At 41.6% G+C, this 8,676-nt stretch overlaps 1 pseudogene; it reads left to right on the forward strand.

Moving 5' to 3' along the window:
- LOC138156331 (V-type proton ATPase 21 kDa proteolipid subunit c'' pseudogene) overlaps positions 1 to 8,676 on the forward strand; it is a 17,288-nt pseudogene extending 8,612 nt beyond the window's left edge.

Raw genomic sequence — 8,676 nt, forward strand, 5'->3', positions numbered from 1 at the left:
TTTTTCATCTATAAAATGTGGCTAAGAGTTTGAGCCAGGCTGCCTCTCTAAGGTCCCTTCCAACTGTTTTGTGATCTGACAGTCAAGGATCTAAAGCCCTAGAGTTTCCTACAAACAGGTTGACTCATAGAGAAAATCCATACCTGTATGCCAGCACATAGCAGCGAGAGATTGCTGTGACTTCTTCGGGGCGGCTTCGTGAGACAAGTGTGTTAGCCATGGTTCTGAGATGGTATATAAAGGGTCCATTGGGGACAGAGGGTGGGAAAGAGGTGGGGTGGTAATCGATCAACTGCGTCATCACTAATGGCAAAGACATTGCTCAGTTTTTCTTCAGAACAATGGTCAAAACCCCGCTCTCTAGTGACAGCAACTAGATAGAAGATGGAAGGAAATTTTGAGGTTTACCCTTGAGGTAGGCAGGTGACTCAGTGGAGTCTAACACGAGATCTTCTTGGAAAGGATTTGATTAGGCAAATTAAAAAAATCAAAACCCAGAATGGATATGTAAAAATCTCATGGAAAGGGTGACTTATTGGAGCTGAGGAAGGCAAGGGAAGAGGGGAGAAGAGTTTTGATATGTAGGGAATTCCTTCAGGGGTAAAATGAGTAGACAGGAAGTTAAGGTTGAAAGACTTAGATTAGTAACTGAGTTTGGGGGGATAGTAGGGAGTGTTCAGAGATGTCCAATGCTCACAATTTTTGTGAGACCTGCCCTTCTTTGGCATTTCCCTAGCTCTGCAAAGATGTGCCAAAGAGAATGTCTTCCCTCCAGTGTGGAATGACGATCCCCAAAGCAGGCTGCCGAGACCTCTGTAATGTTAGCAAGGTCACTAGGCAGAGTTGCCAAGGAATCAGACCACTCTTGTTTCCTATTACCAGTGGAAAAGTGCAAAAAATAAAAATTTCCCTCCAGCTTCCCGTTGGGGGAAATTCTGCTTTAAGCTTTGGGTGATAGGATCCTATATTTAGAGCTAGAAGAGACCTGAGAGCCCATTTTACAGATGAAGAAACTGAGTCACCGAGAGACTAAGTAGCTTTTTCAGGGTCACACAACTGCTAAGTATCTGCCACTCATTTGGACTTGAGTAAATCACTTTTCCTCCCTTAACATCCATTTTCTTATTTATAAAAATAAGGGGAGAGGGTGAGAGAAGACTGTAAATCGGATTGCACCCAGTGCCCTGGGACAGAGCTCTAATCATCCTACCTTAGTTATATCTATACTTAACTCCCCCTCCACCAACAGAATTTGGTGAGGAAGAACCACAGAGTAAGTAAGTGGTTGGATTTCTGACTGTTCTTTAATGTTTTTATTGTACAGTGTGTACCCCAACTAAACAAAGCCTCCCCAGAAATTGTTTTTGTCTTTTCCCTTTCTCTGTTTTCAGGAAGAAGCAAATGATAATGAGAAGCCCCGAGGTAAGACCGAGGTAACTTCTAAGCCACACCGCAGGGTTGATGACATCCAGACCAATCTTCTCCATCTTTTGTGTAAGTGATATAGAAAGTGTGTCTGAGGCCTGGGGAGTTCCTCAGTAGTCAAAGGGAGATTAAGTTCTAGTCATGAGATTGAATTTCTGAAGACAGAAAAGTAAATTAACAGGCACTAGAAAGGTTTCCAATCAGCTTTAAAACCAAAAAATTTTCTCTGGTCAGCTCTCACTTAACTAGGAAATTCAATAAACAAGACCCATCCTCCCCCACAGTCCCATTCTCAAAAACTCTAAGTAACTGAAGCTTTCTATAGAATTTGTTTTAAACTGTCAATTCCTCTCTCAGCATGGTGTAATGGAAAGAATTGGACTTGGAGGAAGCAGGAGACGAGTTCAAATCCAACCTGAGCGGGTCATTTTGCCTCCAGTTTCCCCACCTGCAAAATAGAGATAATAATAATTAAAAATAAGAACATTCATCATCTTATCTCACAGTCTTGTTATGAAGGAAGAACTTTCAAAATTTAAGTGCTATATAAATTCCTTTTTCCTTCTTTTTTGAGGGGGAAGAAAGAATGGACCTGTAATTTCATTGGTATAAGGCCCTCTCAATGAAGAAACTCCCCCAACCAATGCTAATCAGTAATTATTCCATAATTCAGAACCAAGAGCTTCCTCCTCCCTCCTCTTCCTCATCTCATACCATTCAGGTGCCTTCCTCTCTCTCCTTTCACCTGTCTCACATGAAGAGGGGACCCTCCTCCTTGCCAAGGCAAAATCCTTTGCATACACATTCCATTCCATGTTCTCCAGCAACTTGCAGCTTCCACCATCTCTATTTTCTCACCAATCTCTAATCTCTCAATCATCTCCTAGCTGCTTCCTCACTGCATCCAAACACACCCATGTCTCCTTCATGCTTTAAAAAAAAACAACCCTCATTTCATATGAACATATCTATGAGTTTATTCCCCTGTATCGGTCTTCCCTTTTCTAATTAAATTTCTTGAGAAGGCCATCTGCATTTAGGGCTTTTACTTCCTCTCCTCTTTTGTTGTTGTTAATTGTTATTCAGTGCTTTCAATTGTATCTGATTCTTCATGACCCTATTTGGGGTTTTCTTGGCAGAGATACTGGAGTGGTTTGCCATTTCCTTCTCCAGTTCATTTTACAGATAAGGAAACCGAGGCAAACAGGGTTAAGTGACTTGCCCAGGGTCACACAGCTAGTAAGTATCTGAGGCCAGATTGTACTCAGTTCTTGCTGACTCCAGATCCAGCACTCTAATTGTTGCCTCCTTTCTTCTTACAGTTTTCTTAATTCTCTTCAGTCTTACTTCTAATCTTGTCATTTAACTGGAAATGCTTTCTTTAAATTACCATTGGTTTGTTAATTGTCAAATCAAATGGTCTTAATCTTGATCTTTTTACAACCTTTGACACTACCGATGGCCTTCTTCTCTTGCACACTCTTCTCTCTAGACTTTGGTGACACATTGCTCTCTCCTGGCTCTCTTCCTACCTGTCTGACCCCTCCTCGGTGTCCTCTGCTGGATCTTCAACCATCATACCTACCAACTGTGGGTATCCCTCAAGGTTTTGTGCTGACACCTCTTCTCCTTCTGTAGTATCGGGGATCTCGTTAGCTCTCATGGATTCAGTTATCATATTTTCTCCCTGACTTTAAAACATTTTTATTTAAAATTTTGAATTCCAAATTCTATACCCACTCCCTCCCTCCTCCCTTAGACGATAAGCAGATATAGGTTATTCATGTGCAATTATGAAAAATATTTCAATATTAGTTATTTCATACAAGACAGCTCAAATAAAAGAAAAACTGAAAGAAAAAAAGTGAAAAGCAGCACGTTTTAGTCTGTATTCAATCAATATCACTTCTTTCTCTGGAGGTGGATAATATATTTCATTATTAGTCCTTTGAGATTGTCTTGAATCATGTATTGCTGAGAATGGTTATGTCATTCAATGAAAATTGCTCTAACTGTGTACAACATTCTCTTGGTTCTGTTTACTTCACTATACATCAATTCATGTAAGTCTTTCCAGGTTTTTCTGAAATCATCCTGCTTGTCATTTCTTATAGCACAATAATATTCCATTACAAACATATAACACAGCTTGTTTAGCCATTCCTCAATCGATGGGCATCCCTTTGATTTCCAATTCTTAGGCACCAAAAAAGAACTGCTATAAATATTTTTGTACATATAAGTCCTTTTCCATTTTTTTGGATGTCTTTGGGATATAGAACTAGCAGTGGCATTTCTGGGCCAAAAGACATGCACACTTTTATAGCCTTTTGAGCGAAGTTTCAAATTGCTCTCCAGAATAGTTATATCAGTTGTTCACAACTCCACCAACAATGCATTAGTGTCCCGGTTTTCCCACATCCCCTCCAACATTTTCCTTTTTTGTTATATTAGTCACTCTGATACATGTGAGGTGGTACCTCAAACTTGTTTTAATTTGCACTTTTCTGATCAATAGTAATTTGGAGCATATTTTTCATATGACCATAGATAGCTTTGATTTCTTTGTCTGAAAACTGCCCGTTCATATCCTTTGACTAGTTATCAATTGGGAAATGACTTATATTTTTATAAATCTGACTCACTTCTCTACAGATTTGAAAAATAAGATCTTTATCAGAAATATGTGTTGCAAATTTTCCCCAGTTTTCTGCTTTCTTTTTAATTTTGATTGCATTGGTTTTGTTTGCACACAAACTTTTTAGTTTCATAAAATAAAATTATCTATTTTTACATTTTGTAATTCACTCTGTATCTTCTTTGGTCCTAAATCCTCTTATCTATAAATCTGACAGATAAATTATTCCATGCTCTCTTAATTTGTTTATGGTATCACCCATTATGTGTAGGTCATTATGACCTTGTCTTGGTATATAGAGTGAGATATTAGTCTATACCTAGTTTCTTCCATACTGTTTTCCAGTTTTCTCAGAAGTTTTTGTCAAATGAGTTTTTGTTCTAAAAACTTGGATCTTTGGGATTATCATATACTAAATTACTATGATCATTTACTATAATGTAATTTGTACCTAATCTATTCCACTGATCCACCACTCTATTTCTTAGCCAGTATCAGATTGTTTTGCTAATTACTTCTTTTTTTCTTTTGGAGGGTGATGGGGGTTAAGTGACTTCTTGCCCAAGGTCACACGGCTAGTTTTTGTGTTAAGTTTCTGAGGTCAGATTTGAACTCAGGTCCTCCTGACTCCAGGGCCAGTGCTCTATTCACTGCACCACCTGGCTGCCCTGCTAATGACTTCTTTATAATACAGTTTGAGATCTGGTATGGCTGGACCACCTTTTTTGCATTTTTTTTTTCATTGATTCCCTCAATATTGAGCTTTTGTTCTTCCAGATGAATTTTGTTATTATTTTTTTCTAGCTCTATAAAATAAATTTTTGATAGTTTGATTGGTATCACACTGAATAAATAAATTTATGTAGAATTGTTATTTTTACCCATGAGCAATCAATATTTTTCCAATTGTTTAGACCTCACTTTATTTTATCATCTCTATGGAGATTATTCTCAGATTAGTTTATCTAGCTGTAACCTTCAGAATGAAATCACTAACTGCTTGTTGGACAGTCTTGAACTGGATGTCTTATGGATATTGCAAACTCAACATGTCCAAAACTAAACTCATTATCTTTCCACACAAAGCTTTTCCTTTTCCAAACCTCTCTATTATTATCAAAGGTTCTAAAAATCCTGGTTTGAAACTATATCATCATCCTTCATTCCACTTACCCCACACAACCAAACTTTGTCAAGTCTCCTTTTTCCCTTCTCAACATCTTTCATTCTTTTTAAAAAAAAAATATATATATATATATATATTTATAGTTTATAACATTCAGTTCCACAATCCCTTGAGTTCCAAATTTTCTCTCCCTCCTTCTCCTCCCCTCCCTCCCCATGGCATCATGCAATCTGATATAGGTTCTACAAATACCTTCACACGTAAAGAAGAATTATAACCAATGGAATGAACAACAAGAAAGAAGGAATGAAACAAAACAAAAAGAGAGAGAGAGCAAATAGTTTGGTTCAATCTGCATTCAGACTCTGTAGTTCTTTCTTTGAATATGGATCCCTTTCCATCATGAGTCTTGTGGAGGTGTCTTATAACCTTGCACTGCTGAGAGGAGCCCAGTCTATCAAAGTCAGTTGTGACAGATACAATGTGTCTGTAACTGTGTACAAAGTTCTCCTGGTTCTGCTCTCCTCACTCAGTATCAGTTTATATAAGTCTCTCCAGGTTATTATGAAGTCCATCTGCTCCTCATTCCTTATAGCACAATAGTATTCCATTACACTCATATACCACAGCTTGTTCAGCCATTCCCCAATGGATGGGCATCCCCTTGATTTGAATATGGATCCCTTTCCATCATGAGTCTTGTGGCCAATTCTTTGCCACCACAGAAAGAGCTGCTATAAACATTTTTGTACATATAGGTCCTTTTCAACATTCCATTCAAACAGCAGCCACCCTGGTGAAATCCCTTTCTGCCTCTCACTCGGACTATTGCAACAACTTGCTGGTGATTCTCCCTGCCTCAAATCTCTCCCTATCCCAATCCACCTACACTCAGATATCAAAGTGGTCTTCCTGGCCATTTCATACCTTACTCAATAAACTTCAGCGGCTCCCAATTACCTCCGGGATCAAATATAAAATCCTCTAGCTTTTAAAGCCCCTTTACAACTGGCCCCTTCCTACCTTCCCCATCTTAAATTTGCTGTCCTCCATGTGGTCTAGGACAGGGTGACATGAATGGTCCTCACACAGGACACTCTTCCTGCCATGTCTGGAATACTTGCCCTCCTCGCTTGGCTCTTTCAGGACTCACCTCAAATCCTCCTTTTTGTGAGAAGCTTCCTTCCCCCTTTCCCATTCCCCTCCCCCTGACCATGTGCCTTCCCTCTGAGATTACCTTTGATTTATACTGCATAGCTTGCTTGGAGACAAGGTGGATTTTTTTTTTTGAGAGGGAGGTATATTATCTCTTCCATTAGACTGTGATCTCCTTGAGGCAGGGAGTGTGTTTTGGCCTTTCTTTGTACTCTCAGATTTAGCACGATGCCTGGCGCCCAACACCTAGTACAAGGCGAATGATTACTAGTAATATTTGCATGGGTGAACTAACACTGAGGATCAGAGAGACTTCACAGAGAACTTTCAACTAATCCACAAGTTGTCATGTATAGGTTTATCCCAGACTAGTATTCAAAAACCCCCAAAGTCTTCGCCCTTGCCTCAGCCCAGACAGTTGGTAGCTCAAGTGGATAGAGCAGAGCCAATCCTGGAATAAGGAAGACCTCAGTTCAAATATGGCCTCAGATACTTATTAGCTCTGTGACCTTGGTCAAGTCATTTAACCTCTGTTTGCCTCAATTTCTCCAGCTATAAACTGGGGGTAACGATAGTGCCTACCCCAGAGAGTTGTTGTGAGAAACCAATGAGATTATATATATTTTTTAAAGCACATAGTAGGAGCTATGTAAATACTTATACCCTTCCCTGCCCCACCTGTGCAGTCATGAAAATCATATAATTGCTTTATTGGGACTTTTTGATGATTCAGACAAGCACTTCCATACTTACATTTTGGGTGGTTTAGGGAAAAAGAGGAAGAGACTTTAGAAAGTGGTTATCGGGGTTGGAAGGAATGGGAAATTCCACTCTACACAGGTGTGTGAACTTTCTGCTAGTGATGGGATGAAGCCAGGAGGGGGTCAGGGATTCTGGCCCAGGCCCATTATCATCAGTTACATAATCTCTTGAGAGCCTATACTCACTGTCTGGCCACTCTTCCCTTCTTCCTCTTCTTCCTTTTCCTCCTCTTCAGGCTTAATTGGGCTCTAATCCTTGACCTTACTTCCCCATTCCCATGGAAGTCCCCCAAGCTCACAACCTAGGAGCCGTCCTCAATCTCTCCCCACATCTCATACCCCAAATCCCATATGTTGCCTGTCAGTTTCACCTTTGTGACATCGCTCCAACATGGCCCTTTCTCTCCTCTGACACCATTACCACCCTGGTGCAGACCCTTATCACCTCACACCTGCATTATTGCAATAGGCTGCTGGTGGCTTTGCTGCCTCAAGACTCTCCCTACTCTAGTTCATTCTCCAATCAGAAAAGTGATTTTCCTAAAGCACTGGTCCAACCATGTCACCCTCCTACTTAAGAAATAAAATATTTGGCGTCACAAGGATGGATGGGCAGAAGTGGCAGAGCTCAGTGCACTTGGGCCTGTCCAGTGACCATGACCCCCAACCCCCAGCCCTGGCTCCAGACTTGGATCCCAGCGCATCTGCTATACAATATTCGACTTGGGTTTCCCATTCGATGTGGCCTGGTTCCTTACAGAGACATCACCCTACGTGTGGTCCAACCTAGGGATAGGGCTGGCCATCTCCCTCTCTGTAGTGGCAGCAGCCTGGGGCATCTACATCGAAGGCTCATCCACATTGGTGGAGGGGTCAAGGCCCCCATGATCAAGACCAAGAACTCAGTGAGCATCATCTTCTGCGAGGCTGTGGCCATCTGTGGCATCATCATGGCCATTGTCATCAGCAACGTGGCAGAGCCCTTCAGGGGCACGACCCCCAAAGCCACTAGAAACTGTAACTATCATGCAGGCTGTTCCATGTTTGCTGCTGCCCATCCAGCCTCTACTGTGGTGTGGTGCAGGCATTGCGGGCAGTGGAGCTGCCCTGGCTGATGCCCAGAATGCCAGCCTCTTTGTCAAGGTACTCATTGCAGACATCTTTGGCAGTGCCATTGGCTTCTTTGGAGTCATTGTGGCCGTCCTTCAGACTGCTAAAGTAAAAATGGGAGACTAGGCCTGAAGCAGTGGGAGGGCTCTGCCCTGCTGTGCCCTACTCTTAATTTAGTGGTTTGCCTGGGGGGCTTGGCTGCCCCAGCCAGTGGAGCCGCTCCCCCATGGTGTCCATACTGTATCCCTTTGGCCCTCCCTATGATCTGCCCCTTCTGGAGTCCCATGGAGGGGCAGGCCTTGGCCTTGGGTTGGGAGGGCATGTCTTCTGCCCACCTGTCCTGCCCTCCCCCATCCCCCACCTCACCACTGTTTGAAATAAAGGTCTGTGATCTGGATAAAAAAAAAAGAAAAGAACTAAAATATTTGGGTAGCTAGGTGGCACAGTGAATAGAGCACTGG

The sequence above is a fragment of the Petaurus breviceps genome, unplaced genomic scaffold (genome assembly GCF_028583685.1).
Source record: "Petaurus breviceps papuanus isolate PSGF00001 unplaced genomic scaffold, PetGlider_PUasm1.0 99, whole genome shotgun sequence".
NCBI lineage: Eukaryota > Metazoa > Chordata > Mammalia > Diprotodontia > Petauridae > Petaurus > Petaurus breviceps.